Genomic DNA, 23461 nt, shown 5'->3' on the forward strand with positions numbered 1-23461 from the left:
GGCTTCAGCGTGTCTCAACTCCTGCTGCACTCGCAGCGTACAGAACCCGGAAGTGTTTGTCACTACCTACCGCACTCACAGTTTGCAAGGTACAATACCTCGTTTGCATTATAACTTTATTTGCTGAATTTCTCCATTATGTGATTCTATCTAAATTACCTTGGATAAGACTTACTTGCTGTGTATTCAATTTCTTCATATTACGCATTCAATTATTAATTACTCCTTACTTATTCATTTGGAAAGTTTCACCTATTCCATAACCTCTTATATTTTACAAGCCTGTTTATTCCAAGATTTATTTTGATATTATTCCTAATATTGCAGATTATACTATAGTGTGTATTTTATGCAGGGAATCATTAATCTTAGATTAACTGCACATATATCTATATGGGTTTACCAAGTAATAGTATTCTCATTTGATACTGTGCTACAAACCTATATCACATTCATCCATACTAAGCAGGCTTGAATCTTACATATTTTTTCTTCAATAGTGAGACCACTCACACAACTTACTGGTTCAACTCAACAATTCCATTGGAATCAAACTCATTCCAAAGTATTTGACTTCCTGAAACAAACTTTCACAGAAGCACCCATACTTAAATTTCCGAATGTTGATTTACAATATGTACTGGAAGTTGATTCCTCAGACTTTGCGATTGGTGCAGTACTTTCACAACAGAAAACATCCAAAGATCCTTTACATCCAATCTCCTATTTCTCAAAAAGTATGACATCAGCAGAGAGGAATTACGCAATAGGAGACAAAGAATTACTCGCCATCCGCAAATCGTTAGAATTCTGGAGACACTTACTAGAAGGTGCAAAAATGCCCTTCATAATTTATACGGACCACAAAAATCTCCAATACCTGCAAAATAACAAAACTCTATCAGCTAGACAGGTACGGTGGAGTCTTTACTTTGCAAGATTCGACTTCCAAATCCTATACCGCCCTGCAAACAAAAATGGAAAAGCGGATGCACTCTCTCGACAATTATCCGAACCTATTCCTAATGAAAATCCTAGATCTATAATTCCTTCTGAACGCTTCATCGGATTAACTTCAGACTTTCTTACTGATATAAAGAACTCTTCGAAAAATTCACCCACTGACACTAAGGTTCCTTTGGAACTGAAAGACGGATTATACTACTACAAGAATATGATCTATATTCCTAAAGATTTGAGACATCAAATCCTACAACACCACCATGATTCACCCTTAGCTGGTCATCCAGGGGAATCACGCACCATCGAACTTATAACAAGGACATATTGGTGGCCTCAATTGAGGGAAACTGTCTCAAGTTACATAAAGAGTTGTGTTACTTGTCAAGTATGCAAAACAGAGCGGAAATTACCGTACGGGCTTTTAATATCCATTCCAACTTCTGACAGACCCTGGAAACAAGTAGGAGTTGACTTTATTGTGGATCTACCTCCATCAAAAAATTATACCACTATCATGGTAGTTGTTGACAGTTTCACCAAAATGTCGCATTTTATCCCATTTCATAAACTTCCCACTTCAGCGGAAACAGCTAAACTATTCATACAACATGTGATTCGGCTTCATGGAGTACCAACAGTTCTGATATCTGACAGGGGATCTCAGTTCACATCTAAATTTTGGAAAAGTCTCTGTCAATCTCTTAACATAACTCATCAATACACAACTGCATTCCATCCACAAGCAAACGGACAGGTTGAAAGAATCAACCAATGGTTAGATGAGTACTTACGATGTTTCTGTTCCTATCAGCAAGACAACTGGATAACATACCTACCCTTCGCTGAATTTTCCTACAATAACCTAACCAACTCATCCACAAAATTATCTCCGTTCTTTGCAAATTATGGGTACCATCCAACCATCACTTCAGTTAGTACTACTCCTTCCAATTCTCCTCTGGTTGATGAATGGAATAATGCACTCCTAGACAATTTTCGGGTTATCAAAGAAAACATTTCAAAAGCTCAGAACTCCCAAAAGCACTATTATGATTTGCGGCACAGACAACCACCTTCATACCAAATTGGAGACCAGGTATGGTTGTCAACGAAAAACCTAAAGCTACATCTCCCGAGTAGAAAAATGACGCAAAAATTCTGCGGACCTTTCCCCATTACTAGGGTAATAAATCAGAACGCAGTTACTTTAGATTTACCATCATCTATGAGAATACATCCAACTTTCCATGTTTCCCTCCTCAAACCATACGTTCCTACGAGAAACAATACACCCCAATTACTGCCGACCAGTTCCATCCAAGACTCAGAAGTCTATGAGGTGAAAGAAGTACTCGATTCAAGGTTTTCCAAGGGAATTCTGGAATATTTAATTAGGTGGAAGGGATATTCAGAGGATGATGACACCTGGGAACCCGCATCTAATCTTAATGCACCTCGACTTGTTACCCAATTTCACAGGAGATATCCAGATCGCCCCAGACTTCAAGCTGAGGATCAGCTTGTTTGAGGGGGGAGTCATGTCAGGGTTTAGGGTGCACTGTTTCCTTAATTAGAGATCAACCAATCATAACCTACTCACTCCCATAAAACACCTGATCACTAAGCACACCTTGCTTAGTATTTTTCTCCTCAGAGTAACACTGAGCCTCTCAGTTCTCTGTAAGTTTCTAAATTGAATCTTATCTCATCTACATCTGGAGTTATTTCTTTCAAGAACATTTTACTACGAATCTCCCAGTGTATTCCAGCCTGTTACAACTTCTTCAATATTGGAAATCTAAGTTTGGGCAAGTACTTACATTTATTCAAGACTGTCTGTTATTTGTGGACTTACGCTACCTGTACCATCTTATGCGCTCATATGTTATTTTAAACAACCTTGTGGCTCCCATTAAGAATAACCGGTTATTGAAGTTCTAAACAGTTATAACTTATCTGTTCCGTTTCATTAACATTATCTTGTTTTCGGCTGCACCGGAGAATCGTGACGTCACACGCTGTCAGTCAGCCGGCTTCAGCGTGTCTCAACTCCTGCTGCACTCGCAGCGTACAGAACCCGGAAGTGTTTGTCACTACCTACCGCACTCACAGTTTGCAAGGTACAATACCTCGTTTGCATTATAACTTTATTTGCTGAATTTCTCCATTATGTGATTCTATCTAAATTACCTTGGATAAGACTTACTTGCTGTGTATTCAATTTCTTCATATTACGCATTCAATTATTAATTACTCCTTACTTATTCATTTGGAAAGTTTCACCTATTCCATAACCTCTTATATTTTACAAGCCTGTTTATTCCAAGATTTATTTTGATATTATTCCTAATATTGCAGATTATACTATAGTGTGTATTTTATGCAGGGAATCATTAATCTTAGATTAACTGCACATATATCTATATGGGTTTACCAAGTAATAGTATTCTCATTTGATACTGTGCTACAAACCTATATCACATTCATCCATACTAAGCAGGCTTGAATCTTACACCACGTGGAATGGAAAATGGCCGTTCCTCGGCAGACTCGGTATAAAGTTCCATGACATGTTATAATGTCCCTCTTTTGCCAATATCGTTTTTTTTTTCCCTGAGCTGTCAGCTACAACACTATGATTAAATACGCACTGAAGTTGTTGGATTTAATCCCAGAGAGAATGGTCAAATTAGTGTATAATTGTAAGATGTAGCCGGAGCTACAGTAGTGTGCAACCGCTCAACTCGGGTGCTAGAGTTGCGGCTGGGTCGGGGAGCGGCGATTTAGGGGTTAATATATTTATTAGAGTTGCGGCGGGGTCCGGGAGCGGCGGTTTATGGGGTTAATATATTTATTAGAGTTGCGGCTGGGTCTGGGAGCGGCGGTTTAGGGGGTAAAACAGTATAGTATAGTGTGGGTGCTTAGTGACAGGCTAGCAAGAAAGCTGCGAATAAGCCGATGTGCAGCGAGATCGATGACTGTTAGTTAACAACAGTCCGCTGCTCATCGCACGTACTGGGTGCACGGCTTTTTGACAGCTTTCTTGATAAATTTGTCAAACATATTCAGGTCCACAGCGGCGATGTTAGGCGAGCTTAGGCGAGCATATTGGTGCCGGCGAATGCTAGAAAGTAGACAGCTTGATAAATAGAGGCCAAAGGCTTAAATACCTCTCCCACTTCCCCTATCCCCCAGTCATTCTGCCAAGGGAACAAGGAACAGTAGGAGAAATATCAGGGTATAAAAGGGGCCAGAAGAAAAATATAATTTAGTGGTCCGCCCATCGAAGAACACGGGTGGGGGCCGTAGACTCTCCTTATACAGAAGGAAATGAAATGATCTTGTAAGCATAATTTATGTTTTCCTTCTTAATATAAGGAGAGTCCACGGCATCATTCCTTACTGTTGGGAAACTTATACTCAAGCTCTAGAGGACACTGAATGATAACGGGAGGGACAAAAAGAGAGGCGGACCCTAATCTGAGGGCACCACAGCCTGCAAAACCTTTCTCCCGAAGGCTGCTTCAGCTGAAGCAAAAACATCAAACTTGTAAAATTTAGAAAAAATATGTAAGGTGGACCAGGTAGCCGCCTTACAAATCTGATCCATAGAGGCCTCGTTCTTAAAGGCCCAAGAGGAAGCCACTGCTCTAGTAGAATAAGCCGTAATTCTCTAATGAGGTTTATGTCCCGCTGTCTCATAAGCTAAGCAGACAACACTCCTTAACCAAAAAGATAAGGAAGTCAAAGAGACCTTCTGACCCTTACACTTCCCAGAATAGGTAACAAACAAGGAAGAAGTTTGTCTAAAATCCTTAGTAGCCTAAAGAAAAAACTTCAAAGCACGAACCATGTCCAAATTATGAAGCAAACGTTCCTTCAAAAGAAGGATTAGGACACAAGGAAGGAACCACAATCTCTTGATTGATTTTGCGGTCTGACACGACCCTAGGAAGAAACCCTAACTTAAGTACGTAGGACAGCCTTATCAGAATGGAACACCAGGTAAGGAGGCTCACATTACAAAGCGGCAATCTCGAAAACTCTGCGCACAGAAGCAATAGCCAGTAGAAAAAGAACCTTCCAGGACAACAACTTAATGTCAATTTCATGCATAAGCTCAAACGGAGCACGTTGCAAAACCTTAAGAATAAGATTCAGACTCCTAGGAGGAGCCTTAGATCTGAACACAGGTCTGATCCTAATCAGAGCCTTAACAAAAGACTGTACATCTGGAAGCTCTGAGAGCTTCTTGTGCAGTAAAACAGACAGGGCCGAAATCTGTCCCCTCAGGGAACTGGCAGAAAGACCCTTCTCCAGTCCATCCTGGAGAAACGATAGGATCCTGGCAACCTTAACTTTATGCCAGGAAAATCCACGCTCTTCACACTAGAATAAATAGGTTCTCCACACCTTATGACAGATGTGACGAGTAACCGGCTTACAAGCTTGAATGAGAGTATCAATAACTCTCTCAGAAAAACCTCTCTTGGCTAAGACTAAGCGTTCAATCTCCACACAGTCAGCCTCAGAGAATCTAGATCTTTATGAACCAAAGGACCTTGTTCCAGCAGATCCCTGTGGCAAGGTAATTTCCATGGAGGAGAAGATGACATCCCCACCAGATCCGCAAACCACATCCTTCACGGCCACGATGGAGCAATCAGTATCACTGACACCTGCTCCTGCGTGATGTAGGCCACTACACTAGGAAGGAGTGGTAATGGCGGGAAAAGGTAGATTAGACTGAACCTCCAAGGCACTGCTAATGCATCTATTAGCTGCGCCTGAGGATCCCTGGACCTCAACCAATATCTGGGTAGCTTGGTATTGAGATGAGACGCCATTAGATCTATCTCCGGCACCCCCCACCTGCTGCATATCTCTGCAAAAACCTCAGGATGGAGAGACCATTCCCCTGGAAGAAAGGATTGTCTGCTGAGAAAATCTGCTTCTCAGTTGTCCACACCCAGAATATGGATTGCTGACAGCGAACACCTGTGGGCCTCCGCCCACTCCAAAATCCGAGAAACTTCCCTCATTGCTAGGGAGCTTCTCGTTTCCCCCTGATGGTTGATGTAAGCCACCAAGGTTATATTGTCTTATTGGAATCTGATAAACTGGGACGAACCCAGAAGAGGCCAAGTCTTCAGAGCATTGAAGATTGCTCAAAGTTCCAGAATGTTGATCGGGAGGGAGTGTTACTCCTGAGATCACAGGCCCTGTGCCTTCTTGGCACCCCAAACAGTCAAATGATGGTTTAAGAAAGGATGTGCCTCGGGACAGATGATTTAGACAGAGAGAGCAATTCTCTCGACTGGTTGTCCAGTGAAATCTGTTGAGACAGATATGAATGATCACCATTCCACTGCCTCAGCATGCACAGCTGTAACGGTCTGAGACGGAACCTGGCAAAGGGAACACCATGAGACCAATTACCTCTCTACACTGAGCCACAGATGGCCTTAAGAAAATAGCTTACAATGTGTCTGGTCTGTTAGAAATATCCTTATTGATATTGAGTCTATTATAGTACCCAGGAATTCTACCCTGATGCTTGGAATAAGAGAACTCTTTTCTAAGTTTATCTTCCATCCATGAGATCAAAGAAGAGAGAGAAGAGATACCGAACGGTCCTCCACCAGACAAAAGGATGGTGCTTGTACCAGAATAACGTCCAAGTAGGGTGCTACTGCTATACCCCAGGTTCTGGCAATGGCCAGGAGAGCCCCTAGAACCTTCATAAAAATTATTGGATCAGTAGCTAGACCAAATGGAAGTGCAATGAACTGGAAGTGCTGGTCCAGGAATGCAAACCTTAAGAACTGGAAATGATCCTTGTGGATTGGAACGTGAAGGTAGGCATCCTTCAGATCTATAGTGGTCATGAACTGTCCTTTCTGAATTAGAGGAAGGATGGACCTTATTGTCTCCAACTTGAATGAGGGGACCTTTAGAAACTTGTTTAAGCACTTTATGTCCAGAATCGGCCGGAAAGTTCCCTACTTCTGGGACCACAAACAGGTTTGAATCGCATCCCAAACCTCTTTCTGTGATAGGAACTGGGACAATGATCCCTAAGGAGGACAGAACCCGCACACACCCCAGAAAGGCTTCCCTCTTTTCTGGTTTTGAAGACAGGCTTGAGAGGAGAAATCTGCCCTTGGGTGGTTGAGATTTGAAACCTATCTTGTATCACTGAGTTATGAACTCCAGGACTCACGGATCCTACACATCCCTGAACCAAGTGTCTAAAAACAGCAACAGTCTGCCACCTACAAGATCCAGTGCCGGATCGGGGCTGCCCCTTCATGTCAACTTGGTCTCGGCAGGCTTCTTGTTCTGCATGGATTTATTCCAGGATTGAGCCGGTTTGCTCGGGCTTAGAGGAGGATTGCTGACATTGGGATTTCTCAGAATGAAAGGAACAAAAATTAGATCCTTGTCCCTTAGATTTGCTCTTTTTATCCTGCGGTAGGAAGGCACCCTTGCCCCCTGTAACCATGGAGATAATGAAGTCCAGGCCTGGACCAAATAAAATATTTACCTTAAAAGGAAGGGAAAGTAGTCTAGACTTAGAAGTCATGTCCACAGACCAGGACTTCAGCCAGAGTGCCCGATGGGTCTGTCCTGAAAAACCAGAAACCTTAGCATTCAGGTGAAAAGTTGGCACAATTGCATTAAAGATAAAAGAATTAGCAATTCTCAAGGATTTATTTCTTTCCTGGATAACGTTCCACCTCGATCAATTCCGCTAAGGAGTCGCACCAGTAGGCCGCAGCTCAAGCAACCGAGGTAACAGCCGCTGCCAGTTGAAACAAGTATCCCGTATGCTGAAACATTTTTCTGAGAAAAGTTTCCATCTACTTATCCATCGGCTCTCTGAACGACGAGCTATCCTCAAGTGGGATAGTAGTATGTTTGGCCAGCGTGAAGATAGCGCCATCCACCTTAGGGACGGAACCCCACAACTCCAATTGAGAGTCCGGGACTGGGAATAATTTTTAAAAGACAAAGGGTTAAAGGAAGATCCAATTCTATCCCTCATTTTTAATAATATTCGCCATTTTTAAAGGCACAGTAAAAGTTACGGCACTACCCTGTCCTCATAAACTCTGTCTAATTTAGGTATTAAAGGTTCATCAGGCAGCTTGGCCTCTGGAACCTATTATGTAGACAGAACCTTTTTTAGAAGAAAACGTAAGAGTTCAATCTTAAATCTAAAGGCTGGTTCCTCCGCAGCAGACTCCGACCCAGAAAATTCACCCTCTGAAGCCTCAGAGTGTGACTCATCCTCGTATACCTGGGTCAAAACAGACAAATCCAATAAATTACTTGATGACCCCTGGGCAGGAGGGCTATGTTTAACCTTACGCTTGCGTTTAGCGTGGCGAGGTAAAGCACTGATGGCCTCAGACACTACCGTCTTTAACTGCGATGTAAAATCTGATGGTAAAAGGATCCCTCCAGAAGGAGGATCAGGTGAGCTACTGGAAGCTGAGGGAGATGACTGATGGGTATGCACCTCATGGGATGGCGAGTCCTCAGAGGTGGATGGCTCAGTGGTACTAAAAGGGTTAACCTTCTTAGACCTAATAACTTTCTTGAGGCATGTGGAACATAGTTGAGAGGGCTGGCATACCAAGGCCTCCTCACAATAAAAACAGGTATTACTATTTGGAAAAGAGGGAATATACCCTCAAGAATATCAGAATCCTCCATAGCTTAAGCTAATGACAGTAGGCCCCAGAATAAAAAAATCTTTTTATTTCTCACAAAAAACGGCACCTTAATACTCCCAATGGCTGGGGCACTCACCACCTCCTAGACCCAGGCATGACAGGGAAAAAAAGTGTCTTCTCTGACAGCTTAGCTCGGTCAAGAAAGAGGAAATGAAAGTGAGACCACTCCTGGTCACTTGGTGCGCAAGGCAGGACCGTCCCTGCTTTGAGAAAAAGCATGCCAAGCTACAAGCTGCGTAGCATTCAAAGTGAAAGTAAAAACCTGTGTGTTCCAGCCACATAACAAAAGGTCTATGAGCCCAATAAAATTTCACACATAAAGCAGCATAAAATCAAAGCATCACATTTGATTAATCCCCACTGTTCAATAATCCCTCTCAGGAGATATTAACCCATGATTCTATTAAGATAAAAGGAGCCACACTGTGACCCTGTCTTCTAGCGTTTTGAACATATGTAAAAATTTAAACGATCTTACCAGAATCCACGCTGTGGACCAGAAAACACAGCCTCTCAAGTGTGACAGTCTTGTAGCATCGCTCCTGACATGAACTTGAGTGAAGAAATGAGCAGACAGTGAAACTAGTCAACACTGATTGCTTAAGCAGCTGTTAGCAGGCAGTCTGGATGGGTTCGCAGAAAGACTCTCCCTGCATCTCCAGACTCTAACTTTCGTCAATGCTCTCACTGAGAGGCTGACAAGACTACTTAAAACTCCAGTCCCATTGAAGGGCAGATACCCCTCCTAAGGAACTACTCCAAAATCTTCTGCCACTTCTCTGCCATCCTCCTGTAATGAAAGGCAAAGAATGACTGGGGGATAGGGGAAGTGGGAGAGGTATTTAAGCCTTTGGCTGGGGTGTCTTTGCCTCCTCTCCTGGTGGCCAGGTTCAGTATTTCCCAACAGTCAGGAATGATGCTGTGGACTCTCCTTATATTAAGAAGGAAATCTATAGTTTTCAGAGGTTAAAAAAGGCCCTATTTCTGTATAAATAGAGTGATAGCAAAATGTTAACAATTCTCTAGTACTTTGGGAGGATTAAGCACTCCAGTAATTCCCATATAATAGCAACAGGTTTAATTTTCTATTGGATCTACTGGAATATAATAGCAACAATATCCCATTACTGTCAATATTATGTGTGGCAACACTCAATGCTCCAATCCCACTGACAGCTTTTAAGAAGACAAAACGTGGTGGATCATAAAGAAAAGTGAAATACGACATAATGACCTCTCCATTGTTGATATGAACTTTAATCACCACTGACTTGATTCTCCAAACTGAAATTAAACTTTGACTTTTGCATCCCAGTCACCCTTACCACAATAAAACCTAACATCTGCTGACCCAGTTCTCCTATAACAATCACCCCTAACCACTACCCTGTCCAAATCAACCGTAATTTACTGTTCTACTCCAATACTATCCCACCCAGTCAACTCCCTAAGGGATTCCCCCACCATAAACATGTCTTACACAATCTTACATAATGGTAAACCCCTTCTACAGGATCATCACATTCTTCTTTGCAAAGACTCTCCACTAAATCTAACCCCTATATATGTCCTCCCCATTGGTTAACCCATAAGAAATTTCCTCCAACACCTAACCCACCTCTTTAATCCCTCAAATTGTACAAAAAAAACCTAGACTAGCAGAATATGAGTGAAGGGTACACTGTTCCTTTCCTTTTTCATTTGCCAATAGAATATGGCAGGGGGTGCCCTCTCTCGTCCATACTCTTTATGTTGGCAAAGGTTTTGGCAGCTCATTTTTTGCATAACCCAAGAATAAGGAGTATGCAGCTGTTATACAATTGCCTTTCATATTGCTTCTATCATCACAGCTAGAACTAAAGGTAGAATTCAAGAGATCTATCTTCTTGTTACATTTCCAAATAAATAATACAAAATCTAAATTGTATTTCTTTCTATATTTCTTGCCTTGAAATGACCCCAATTTTTTTCTTTGGCAGATAGAGCATGCAATTTATTGGTGGGTGAATTTCTCCATCAATCAGCAAGAAAAACCCAGGTTGGTAACCAAAAATGGGCCGGCATCTAAACATACATTCTTGCTTTTCAAATAAAGATACCAAGAGAATGAAGAAAATTTGATAATAGGAGTAAATTAGAAAGTTGCTTAAAATTGCATGCTGTAAATCACAAAAGAAAAAATTTGAGTACAGTGTCCCTTTAAATGCCAGTTTAGATTGGGATTCTGGGAGTGTAGATTACAGCTACACTAGATAGTCTTAAACTGCTGGGGCACGATCCGATATACGGCGCAGGTTTCGGCGCAAGCGTGGAAACCTGCGCCGCCCATAGTTTCAGATCGCACATCGAGCTATCACATATACGGCGCCGGCAGTTGCTAAAGTGCCGTAAGTCGGAAAAACTAGCGATGTCCAGAAATAAGCGTAAGTACAAATTCCTGGAGTCGCCAGTGACTTACGGCACTTTAGAAACTGCCGCCGCATAAAAAAACTAACTAAAGTATAAAATCTCCCGTTACTGTCTAACACGCCTCCCAAAAATAACCCGACACGTATACCCCTCTATCCGCAATCCCCCCTCTCACTCCTAATAATAAATATATTAACCCCTAAACCACCGCTCCCGGACCCCGCTGCCAGCTACATTAAATGTCTTACCCCCTAATCTGACCCCCCTACACCGCCGCCAGCTACATTAAATGTCTTACCCCCTAATGTGATCCCCCTACACCGCAGCCACCTATATTAAAATTATTTCCCCCTAATGTGAGCCCCTTACCCCGCCGCGACCTACATTAACTATATTAACCCCTAATATGATCCCCCTACACCGCCGCCACCTATAATAACTCTATTAACCCTTAATCTGAGCCCCCTACCCCGCCGCAACCTATTTTAACTATATTAACCCCTAATTTGAGCCCCCTACCCCGCCGCCACCTATATTATATGTACTACCCCCCTAATCTGACCCCCTTACACCGCCGCCACCTATATTAAATTTATTAACCCCTAATGTGAGCCCCCTACACCGCCGCCACTTATATTAAATTTATTAGCCCCTAATCTAATCCCCCTATACCGCCACCACCTATATTAAAATTATAGCTATTTTAGGGTTTATATTTATTTTGCAGGTAACTTTGTATTTATTTTAACTAGGTACAATAGCTATTAAATAGTTAATAACTATTTAATAGCTAGCTAGTTAAAATAATTACCAAATTACCTGTAAAATAAATCCTAACCTAAGTTACCATTACACCTAACACTACCCTATCAATAAATTAATTAAATAAACTACAATTATCTGAACTAAAATACAGTTAAATACACTAATCTATATTACAAAAAAAAACACTAAATTACAAAAAATAAAAAAAGATTACAAGAATTTTAAGCTAATTACACCTAATCTAAGCCCCCTAATAAAATAACAAAGCCCCCCAAAATAATAAAATTTCCCTACCCTAAACTAAATTAAAAAAGTAATCAGCTCTATTACCAGCCCTTAAAAGGGCCTTTTGCGGGGCATTGCCCCAAAGTAATCAGCTCTTTTACCTGTAAAAAAAGAACAACCCCCCCATTACAACCCACCACCCACACACCCCTACTCTAAAACCCACCCGATCCCCCCTTAAAAAAACCTAATTCTAACCCCCAAGTAGTCCTTACCTGTCCTGAAGACCGGCGGAGAAGGTCCTGTTCCAGGCGGAGAAGTCTTCTTCCTGGCGGCGACCTCTTCTTCCAGGAACCAGCCGGCGCGGAGCGGAGGAGTTGAAGACCGATGACCGCGGAGCTGAAGACCGTCCTCTCTGGAACTGAAGCCCGGCGATGCTGGAACTGAAGATGGGCGACACTGGAACTGAAGACCGGAGCCATGGAGCATGGAGGATCCTCTTCATACGATCTCCGCCGTACACTGAATAGGAATTCAAGGTACGCGATTAAAAATGGCGTCCCTTGAATTCCTATTGGCTGATTTGAGCCTTCAAATTCAAATCAGCCAATCAGATGAGAGCTACTTTAATTCTATTGGCTGATTAGAATAGCCAATAGAATTACAGTAGCTCTTATTCTATTGGCTATTCAAATCAGCCAATAGAATTAAAGTAGCTCTCATCTGATTGGCTGATTTGAATTTGAAGGCTCAAATCAGCCAATAGGAATTCAAGGGACGCCATTTTTAATCGCGTACCTTGAATTCCTATTCAGTGTATGGCGGAGATCGTATGAAGAGTATCCTCCACGCTCCATGGCTCCGGTCTTCAGTTCCAGCGTCGCCGATCTTCAGTTCCAGCATCGCCAGTCTTCAGTTCCAGAGAGGACGGTCTTCAGCTCAGCGGTCATCGGTCTTCCACTCCTCCGCTCCACGCCGGCTGGTTCCTGGAAGAAGAAGAGGTCGCCGTCTGGAAGAAGACTTCTCCGCCTGGAACAGGACCTTCTCCTGCCGGTCTTCAGGACAGGTAAGGACCACTTGGGGGTTAGAATTAGTTTTTTTTAAGGGGGGGTCGGGTGGGTTTTAGAGTAGGGGTGTGTGGGTGGTGGGTTGTAATGAGGGGGGGGGGGTCTTTTTTTTACAGGTAAAAGAGCTGATTACTTTGGGGCTATGCCCCGCAAAAGGCTCTTTTAAGGGCTGGTAATATAGCTGATTACTTTTTTAATTTAGTTTAGGGTAGGGAAATTTTATTATTTTGGGGGGCTTTGTTATTTTATTAGGGGGCTTAGATTAGGTGTAATTATCTTAACATTCTTGTAATCTTTTTTTATTTTTTGTAATTTAGTGTTTGTTTTATTGTAATATAGATTAGTGTATTTAACTGTATTTTAGTTGAGATAATTGTAGTTTATTTAATTAATTTATTGATAGGGTAGTGTTAGGTGTATGGTAACTTAGGTTAGGATTTATTTTACAGGTAATTTGGTAATTATTTTAACTAGGTAGCTATTAAATAGTTATTAACTATTTAATAGCTATTGTACATAGTTAAAATAAATACAAAGTTACCTGTAAAATAAATATAAACCCTAAAACAGCTACAATGTAATTATTAATTATATTGTAGCTATCTTAGGGTTTATTTTATAGGTAATTATTTAGATTTAAAAAGGAATAATTTAGTTAATATTATTAATATTATTTAGATTTATTTTAATAATAATTAAGTTAGGGGGTGTTAGGGTGAGACTTAGGTTTAGTGGTTAATATATTTAATATAGGTGACGGCGGTGTAGGGGGATTAGATTAGGGGTTAATAATTTTAATATAGGTGGCGGCGGTGTAGGGGGCTCACATTAGGGGTTAATAAATTTAATATAAGTGGCGGCGGTGTAGGGGGCTCACATTAGGGGTTAATAAATTTAATATAGGTGGCGGCGGTGTAGGGGGCTCACATTAGGGGTTAATAAATTTAATATAGGTGGCGGCAAGGTGTAAGGGGGTCAGATTAGGGGGTAGTACATATAATATAGGTGGCGGCGGGGTAGGGGGCTCACATTAGGGGTTAATATAGTTAAAATAGGTTGGTTGGGGTGTAGGGGGCTCAGATTAGGGGTTAATAGAGTTATTATAGGTGGCGGCGGGGTAGGGGGATCAGATTAAGGGTTAATATAGTTAATGTAGGTGGCGGCGGGGTAGGGGGCTCACATTAGGGGTTAATATAGTTAAAATAGGTTGGTTGGGGTGTAGGGGGCTCAGATTAGGGGTTAATAGAGTTATTATAGGTGGCGGCGGGGTAGGGGGATCAGATTAAGGGTTAATATAGTTAATGTAGGTGGCGGCGGGGTAGGGCGCTCACATTAGTGGGTAATACATTTAATATAGCTGGCGGCGGTGTAGGGGGATCAGATTAGGGGGTAATACATATAATGTAGGTGGCGGCGGGGTCCGGGAGCAGCGGTTTAGGGGTTAAACACTTTATTAGGGATTGCGGCGAGGGATTGCGGTTGACAGGTAGATAGACATTGCGTATGCGTTAGGTGTTAGGTTTTAATTTGCAGGTAGTTTAGGGAGTTACGGGGCTCCAATACTCAGCATAAGGCTTACTACGCCTGCAAATTGTGGCGAGGTGAAAATGGAGTAAGATTTCTCCATTTTCGCCACGTAAGTCCTTACGCTGTATATTGGATACCAAACTGCGCGGGTTTGGTATATCACTCCATGGGCCAAAAAACTACTGCCAAAGGGTGAAATATACGAGCGTAACTTCTATGTTACGCCGTATATGTGATACCAAACCAGCTCAAAATTTGGCATCGCTGGCTTCTGCGGGCGACGCTGCATATCGGATCGGGCCCCTGTTCTTAAAAACTGATCAGAGTCTGAGACAGAAAATAAGCAACTAATTTAACATGATTGGGAAAAATGTGTGGGCATTTTTTGTGTCTACAAGAGTGCGTGCGTGCGTGAGTGCATGGGTGTTCACGCGTATGTTTCTTTTTGTGCATGCTCACATCCTTGTGTAGGTGTTTGTGTTTTTGTGGGTGCACAACCCTATTTATGTTGTTTCTGTATGTGTGTACATGTGTTTTTGCATGTCTGCGTGTGCATTCTGTGCATGCATGTGTTTGTGTGCTTTTGGTTGGCTTGTTTGTGTGTGTGTGGTATAGCATTTATTTTTGAAAGCTAGGAAAATAATTTCCCTGACGCTTTACATCGGAAAGTACTTTCTTTCCCAACACTTAAATAGTTAAAAAATTACAACAAATTGACTTAAAATGCTGAACACTTCCAGTGACTGAGTGAGCCAAAAAAACGAAAGAAAATTGAAAAAACTGAAGAGAAATTGAAGGATTGAATCCTACTTCACCCAAATATTTCTGCCTGTGAACAAACAGAATTGAACTTATGTAACTGAGGGCGGGTATAACAGGTTTCTTTACATGTCTCAAGCCATTCCACAAGATCTCCAGATCTTGGTGCTGAAAGAAAGTGCGTTGTCGTACAAGTGTCACTTGCTATTTCCCTGTATGTTTGAATATGTAAAAAGAAACTGTTGCTAACTTCCTCATTTTATTGTGAAAATAAGAATCTAGTATAGAGAATTAAACTGGATATTGCATGCAACGCTCACACTTCAAAAGGGAGCCTGGGACAAAACAGCAGAGACGGTATGACTCAACTTTCTTTTTGTCATTTGTAGATTTTATATGATGTTATATGGGGTCAGGAGCAGCAATCTATATGCATTATGTTAGATGTTCCATGACATTGGCTTGGATTCACAAATAATTGAGAGAGCTCTCCAATGAAACAGATCTCTTAAAAGACCTTTTTTGTTTATTCTGGAGATAATATGCACTAAATGCTGGAGATATAATTCAATATTTATTTAATTTTCTTAATAGATCAGCAGTTGGAAATATTTGTATTAAATACCCTCTTTTTTATGAATATAGGCCGTTGGGAGTATGTTATGGTGTGCATATAGGGCTAGATTACAAGTGGAGCTCTATTTTAACATGCGCCCGTAAAGGGACAAATTTGCCCCTTTAAGGCCGCACGTTAAATAACCAGCCATAACAAGTGTCTGGTTAATGCTACAGAGCACTTTGCACTAAGCGCAAATAATCAGGGGTCAGATCTCTGGTTAATTGAAAAAAATCCCCAATAGCCCCCCAAATAAAGTGGGCAGTTGCTTTCTTAAATAAAAAATATGAGCATCTTTATTTTAAAAATAAAACTGCACAAAGCCGTTATAAGGAGTTTAAGTGAGGGGATGTGGGGTTCAGCACCTGGGTAGCGTTTGCTGATTGGTGGCTAAATGTAGCCACTAATCAGCAAGCGCTACCCAGGGTGCTGAACCAAACATGGGCCGGCTCCTAAGCTTACATTCCTGCTTTTTCAAATAAAGATTCCAAGAAAACAAAGAAAAATTGATAACAGATAAACTGTCTGAATCATGAAATAAAAAAATTGGTTTCATATCCATTTAATACATAGGAAACAAAGGCTTAATAAAGAAAAAAAAGGTGAAAGATTTGAAGGAATAAGGTAAAATAAATGTCAAGGGGTGGGACTAGGAAAGGGTTTATTGTGTATGTTTAGAAATGAAAAAGAGGGCGCCTCATAGCGTAATAACGTCTGATCAGGAGCAAGATGAACAATTTCAAAAGGCTTACCGAAAGTAAATGCACCGTTCTGTGACCGGTGCTCTCTGGCAGACTAACACTCGCAGTGGTTAGCACACTGGTGGATCCGTGATACCGCTGCACCTGAGCAAAGGCAGGTGAATCTCTGTAGAGCCCTGGTAAAGGTAGATGGACTTCTGTGGTATGTGATATTTATGGACTGCAGTGTGAATCGAATTCGCTAGCCCTTCCAAGGCAAAATAAAACAAAGGACAACTTCCGTGGAGTAAAAGCAATCTTTAATCCATAAAAACACCGCTACGCGTTTCTCAACCGTAAGCTGGTCGTTTCATCAGGCATAAACAAATGGATACAAGTAATACAAATTAAAAACCTTAAATACTGGTGTGTTTTAAAAACGGAAGTTGTCATAATACCAAAAAGACCAATGGTTGCTTGATTTGTACTGAGAGGCTTATTAACATTGTGTATGATGTTCACCTGTGAACTGTCCCATTGATCAAATACTTCAATATACAAATATATATCTCTGAAAAAGCGGTAATAAAACAATGACATCAGTAACAAAAACCACTAACAAATTAGTCGTAAATGTCTAAGTTCACATTTTGATTCATAAACCCAAGAGGTATGTATTTGTTTAAATAGAAACAAAAAAATAATAAAATAACTGGTCAAACTGCTAAATAGTGTCAGGCACCTGTAAGTTGTAATGTGAGACCCTACGGCTCCAGAAGTAAATACAAAAGTGGAAAGTCACTTCGCAGGGGCTTGCAGGGGATATTGTTAAATTGAAAGATAATTTATAGATTATTTATTTGAATATAAATTAGCGTTGTAAGTTTTGCTGAATTAAGACGTTTGAGGTTGCTAATTTGGAACTTAGTTAATGTCCCAAGACAATTTTTTTAAAATATACGTTGTCAAATGTTATATATGAATTCTGAATTTAAATCGAATTTAAACATCCCTCATATTGGTAAAGTGAGTGATGAATGCAAATATAATTATTTTGTAAAAAAATTCGTATTGATACGATAAATGCAATTCATTGCATGTTTATGGGTATTTCAATGTGAATAATTGTTATCATCGAAAATGCTTGTTTGCAACGGTGTCTCAGAAATTTGCATAAGTAACCAAAATATGCTACATAAGTTTGTCAAAAAAGCATGAAAAATATACGGTTGCTAAATTAGAGAAATGTTAACATGACTGCAAGCACTTTTTCCAGTCATTACATAAATCTGTGTGTATATGATAGTGTGCTTGTGAATATGAAGTGGCCTATATGTAAGTAATCCTTGTGTAAATAATTCTTTAGAACTCCAATTATATTAAAAACTCAGTGAATAATGAGTGTAGATATTGCATTTATATCTTGTCTGATAGCTCCCCCACTTGTACATATAATATAGGGGTACTGTATGGTGTTTGCGTGTAATTGTTGTTCAGAAAAGATATTTAAAATCGTTATTTTGTTAAGATTTACTGCTGTTATTTTAGAAAGCATGCATTGTAAATATGATACAAATGCGCAGGATGAGTATATCATGAGCTGATGTTATAAATGTAAGGCAGAGAGTGATGGATAGAAACAATGTTAATATAGCAAAATTGTATTGAGGAGATCCAGGTATATGTAATAGTGGATGATAGTTAGTAGTGCCACTGTGCAAATGTAATAATAAGGATCGAGGTCTGTATTGATATCTCGAATGACAGATGCATGAAACCCAATATAAGAATACACTGAAAGGTAAAAAATTTGATCTGGGTCTACGATCTAAATGTAAAAATAAAAAACGCAATTAGAAAAAAAGTGTATGTGAATCTTATAAAACAATTGTGAACAACGAGTCTGTATATCTAAAAACAAATGATGTGTTGTGAATCAGAATTGGTGTAGTGGGGAGGTGGGAGGATGAAGTGAATAAGGCTGTACAATATCTTGAGAATAGAAAGTGTAATGTAGATAGGAACATGATGTTCAAACAATATGTGCGAGTGTACAGTGTCAGGGTGTCAGATAACTAGATAAGGTGTAAATGTGTTAAACTAGCGAGGAAGGGGTATAATGTGCAACAGAATGAAACAATGTGATGGAGAAATCTGTGTTGTATAGATATTCACTAAGATATAATTCTGACATAGAAACTGATACCAGATTGGTTGGTTATGCTATCTACTGCAAGTTGGAAACATAGTGTGAAGTGCTGCAAACAAATGGGATATGTGGTGTAAAAGAGGGGAGGGTATGTGGTGTATAAGAAGATAGTATAAAGTGCTGCAAACAATTAGGATGTGTGGTGTAAAAGAGGGAAGGGGGGGGGAGAGGGAAAAAAAGGAAATGTGAAAAGAAAAATGAAAATGAATGAGAACAAGAGAATGGAAAAAGAAACCAGACATGTAATAGGATATCATAATAGAATGTGAAAAAACATAATTTATGTAAGAACTTACCTGATAAATTCATTTCTTTCATATTAGCAAGAGTCCATGAGCTAGTGATGTATGGGATATACATTCCTACCAGGAGGGGCAACGTTTCCCAAACCTCAAAATACCTACAAATACACCCCTCACCACACCCACAAATCAGTTTAACGAATAGCCAAGAAGTGGGGTGATAAGAAAAAAGTGCGAAAGCATCAAAAATAAGGAATTGGAATAGTTGTGCTTTATACAAAAAACCCATAATCACCACAAAAAAGGGTGGGTCTCATGGACTCTTGCTAATATGAAAGAAATGAATTTATCAGGTAAGTTCTTACATAAATTATGTTTTCTTTCATGTAATTAGCAAGAGTCCATGAGCTAGTGACGTATGGGATAATAAATACCCAAGATGGTGGAACAGCTGCCTGAAGTACTTTTCTACCAAAAACTGCTTCAGAAGAAGAAAATACATCAAAATGGTAGAATTTAGTAAAAGTATGCAAAGAAGACCAAGTTGCTGCTTTGCAAATCTGATCAACCGAAGCTTCATTCCTAAACGCCCAGGAAGTAGAAACTGACCTAGTAGAATGAGCTGTAATCCTTTGAGGCGGAGTTCTACCCGACTCAACATAAGCATGATGAATCAAAGAATTTAACCAAGACGCCAAAGAAATGGCAGAGGCCTTCAAACCTTTCCTAGAACCAGAAAAGATAACAAATAGACTAGAAGTCTTTCGGAAATCTTTAGTAGCTTCAACATAATATTTCAAAGCTCTTACCACATCCAAAGAATGTAACGATCTTTCCTTAGAATTCTTAGGATTAGGACACAATGAAGGAACCACAATCTCTCTACTAGTGTTGTTAGAATTCACAACCTTAGGTAAAAATTTAAATGAAGTCCGCCACACTGCCTTATCCTGATGAAAAATCAGAAAAGGAGATTCACAAGAAAGAGCAGATAACTCAGAAACTCTTCTAGCAGAAGAGATGGCCAAAAGAAACAAAACTTTCCAAGAAACTAATTTTAATATCCAGAGAATGCATAGGTTCAAAAGGAGGAGCTTGTAGAGCTCCCAGAACCAAATTTAAACTCCAAGGAGGAGAAATTGACTTAATGACAGGTTTGATACGAACCAAAGCCTGTACAAAACAATGAATATCAGGAAGATTAGCAATCTTTCTGTGAAACAACACAGAAAGAACAGAAATTTGTCCTTTCAAGGAACTTGCAGACAAACCTTTATCCAGACCATCCTGAAGAAACTGTAAAATTCTAGGAATTCTAAAGAATGCCAGGAAAATTTGATGAGAAGAACACCAAGAAATGTAAGTCTTCCAGACTCGATAATATATCTTCCTAGACACAGATTTACGAGCCTGTAACATAGTATTAATTACGGAGTCAGAGAAACCTCTATGACTGAGAATCAAGCGTTCAATCTCCATACCTTCAAATTTAATGATTTGAGATCCTGATGGAAAAATGGGCCTTGAGATAGAAAAGAGCCTTGAGGGCCTTGAGATAGAAAGAGTCCAAGGTTGGCAAGAAGCCATCCGAACAAGATCCGCATACCAAAACCTGTGAGGCCATGCTGGAGCCACCAGCAGTACAAACGAACGCTCCTTTAGAATCTTGGAAATCACTCTTGGAAGAAGAACTAGAGGCGGAAAGATATAGGCAGGATGATACTTCCAAGGAAGCGACAATGCATCCACTGCCTCCGCCTGAGGATCCCTGGATCTGGACAGATACCTGGTAAGTTTCTTGTTTAGATGAGAAGCCATCAGATCTATTTCTGGAAGACCCCAGATTTGAACAATCTGAAGAAATACCTCTGGGTGAAGAGACCATTCGCCCGGATGTAACGTCTGGCGACTGAGATAATCCGCTTCCCAAATGTCTATACCTGGGATGTGAACCGCAGAAATTAGACAGGAGCTGGATTCTGCCCATACAAGTATCCGAGATACTTCTTTCATAGCCAGAGGACTGTGAGTCCCCCCTTGATGATTGACATATGCCACAGTTGTGACATTGTCCGTCTGAAAACAAATGAACGATTCTCTCTTCAGAAGAGGCCACGACTGAAGAGCTCTGAAAATCGCACGGAGTTCCAAAATGTTGATTGGTAATCTCGCCTCCTGAAATTCCCAAACCCCCTGCGCTGTCAGAGACCCCCATACAGCTCCCCAACCTGTCAGACTCGCATCTGTTGAGATCACAGTCCAGGTTGGAAGAACAAAAGAAGCCCCTTGAACTAAACGATGGTGATCTGTCCACCACGTCAGAGAGTGTCGTACAATCGGATTTAAAGATATTAACTGTGATATCTTTGTATAATCCCGCACCACTGGTTCAGCATACAGAGCTGAAGAGGTCGCATGTGAAAACGAGCAAAGGGGATCGCGTCCGATGCAGCAGTCATAAGACCTAGAATTTCCATGCATAAGGCTACCGAAGGGAATGATTGAAACTGAAGGTTTCGACAAGCTGAAATTAATTTCAGACGTCTCTTGTCCGTCAGAGACAAAGTCATGGACACTGAATCTATCTGGAAACCTAAAAAGGTTACCCTTGTCTGAGGAATCAATGAACTCTTTGGTAAATTGATCCTCCAACCATGTTCTTGAAGAAACGACACAAGTCGATTCGTATGAGATTCTGCTAAATGTGAAGACTGAGCAAGTACCAAGATATCGTCCAAATAAGGAAATACCACAATACCCTGTTCTCTGATTACAGATAGAAGGGCACCGAGAACCTTTGAAAAAATCTTTGGAGCCGTTGCTAGACCGAACGGCAGAGCCACAAATTGGTAATGCTTGTCTAGAAAAGAGAATCTCAGAAACTGAAAGTGATCTGGATGAATCGGAATATGCAGATATGCATCCTGCAAATCTATTGTGGACATATAATGCCCTTGCTGAACAAAAGGCAGAATAGTCCTTATAGTTACCATTTTGAATGTTGGTATCCTTACATAACGATTCAATATTTTTAAATCCAGAACTGGTCTGAAGGAATTCTCCTTCTTTGGTACAATGAATAGATTTGAGTAAAAGCCCAGACTCTGTTCCAAAACTGGAACAGGCACAATTACTCCAGCCAACTCTAGATCTGAAACACATTTCAGAAACGCCTGAGCCTTCACTGGATTTATTGGAATGCGAGAAAGAAAAAATCTTCTTGCAGGTGGCCTTACCTTGAAACCTATTCTGTACCCTTGTGAAACAATGTTCTGAATCCAAAGACTGTGAATCGAATTGATCCAAATTTCTTTGAAAAATCGTAATCTGCCCCCTACCAGCTGCGCTGGAATGAGGGCCGCACCTTCATGTGGACTTGGGGGCTGGCTTTGGCTTTCTAAAAGGCTTGGATTTATTCCAGACTGGAGATGGTTTCCAAACAGAAACCGTTCCTTTAGGGGAAGGATCAGGCTTTTGTTCCTTATTCTGACGAAAGGAACGAAAACGATTAGCAGCCCTATATTTACCTTTAGATTTTTTATCCTGAGGTAAAAAAAGTTCCTTTCCCCCCCAGTAACAGTTGAAATAATAGAATCCAACTGGGAACCAAACAATTTATTACCTTGGAAAGAAAGGGAAAGCAAAGTTGACTTAGAAGACATATCAGCATTCCAAGTTTTAAGCCATAAAGCTCTTCTAGCTAGAATAGCTAAAGACATATACCTGACATCAACTGTGATGATATCAAAGATGGCATCACAAATAAAGTTATTAGCATGTTGAAGAAGCTTAACAATGCTATGAGTATTATGATCTGACACTTGTTGTGCCAAAGCCTCCAACCAAAAAGTGGAAGATGTAGCAACATCAGCCAAAGAAATAGCAGGCCTAAGAAGATTACCTGAACATAGATAAGCTTTGCTTAGAAAGGATTCAATCTTCCTATCTAAAGGATCCTTAAAGGAAGTACTATCTGCCGTAGGAATAGTAGTACGCTTAGCAAGAGTAGAGATAGCCCCATCAACTTTAGGGATTTTGTCCCAAAACTCTAATCTGTCAGATGGCACAGGATACAATTTCTTAAATCTTTTAGAAGGAGTAAAAGAATTACCCAGATTATTCCATTCCCTAGAAATTACTTCAGAAATAGCATCAGGGACAGGAAAAACTTCCGGAATAACTATAGGAGGTTTAAAAACCGAATATAAACGCTTAGTAGATTTAGTATCAAGAGGACTAGAATCCTCCATTTCTAAT

At 40.5% G+C, this 23461-nt stretch overlaps 1 protein-coding gene across 1 annotated transcript in view; it reads left to right on the plus strand.

Moving 5' to 3' along the window:
* The first annotated feature begins 15631 nt into the window (after positions 1–15631).
* Positions 15632–23461, plus strand: part of LOC128638743 (toll-like receptor 13) — a 64578-nt gene continuing 56748 nt past the window's right edge. Inside the window, exon 1 of the mRNA XM_053690881.1 lies at positions 15632–15814. The gene's annotated coding sequence lies outside the window, so the exon portion shown is untranslated. The remainder of the gene's footprint in view (positions 15815–23461) is intronic.

Source organism: Bombina bombina, chromosome 8, assembly GCF_027579735.1.
Source record: "Bombina bombina isolate aBomBom1 chromosome 8, aBomBom1.pri, whole genome shotgun sequence".
Taxonomy (NCBI): domain Eukaryota; kingdom Metazoa; phylum Chordata; class Amphibia; order Anura; family Bombinatoridae; genus Bombina; species Bombina bombina.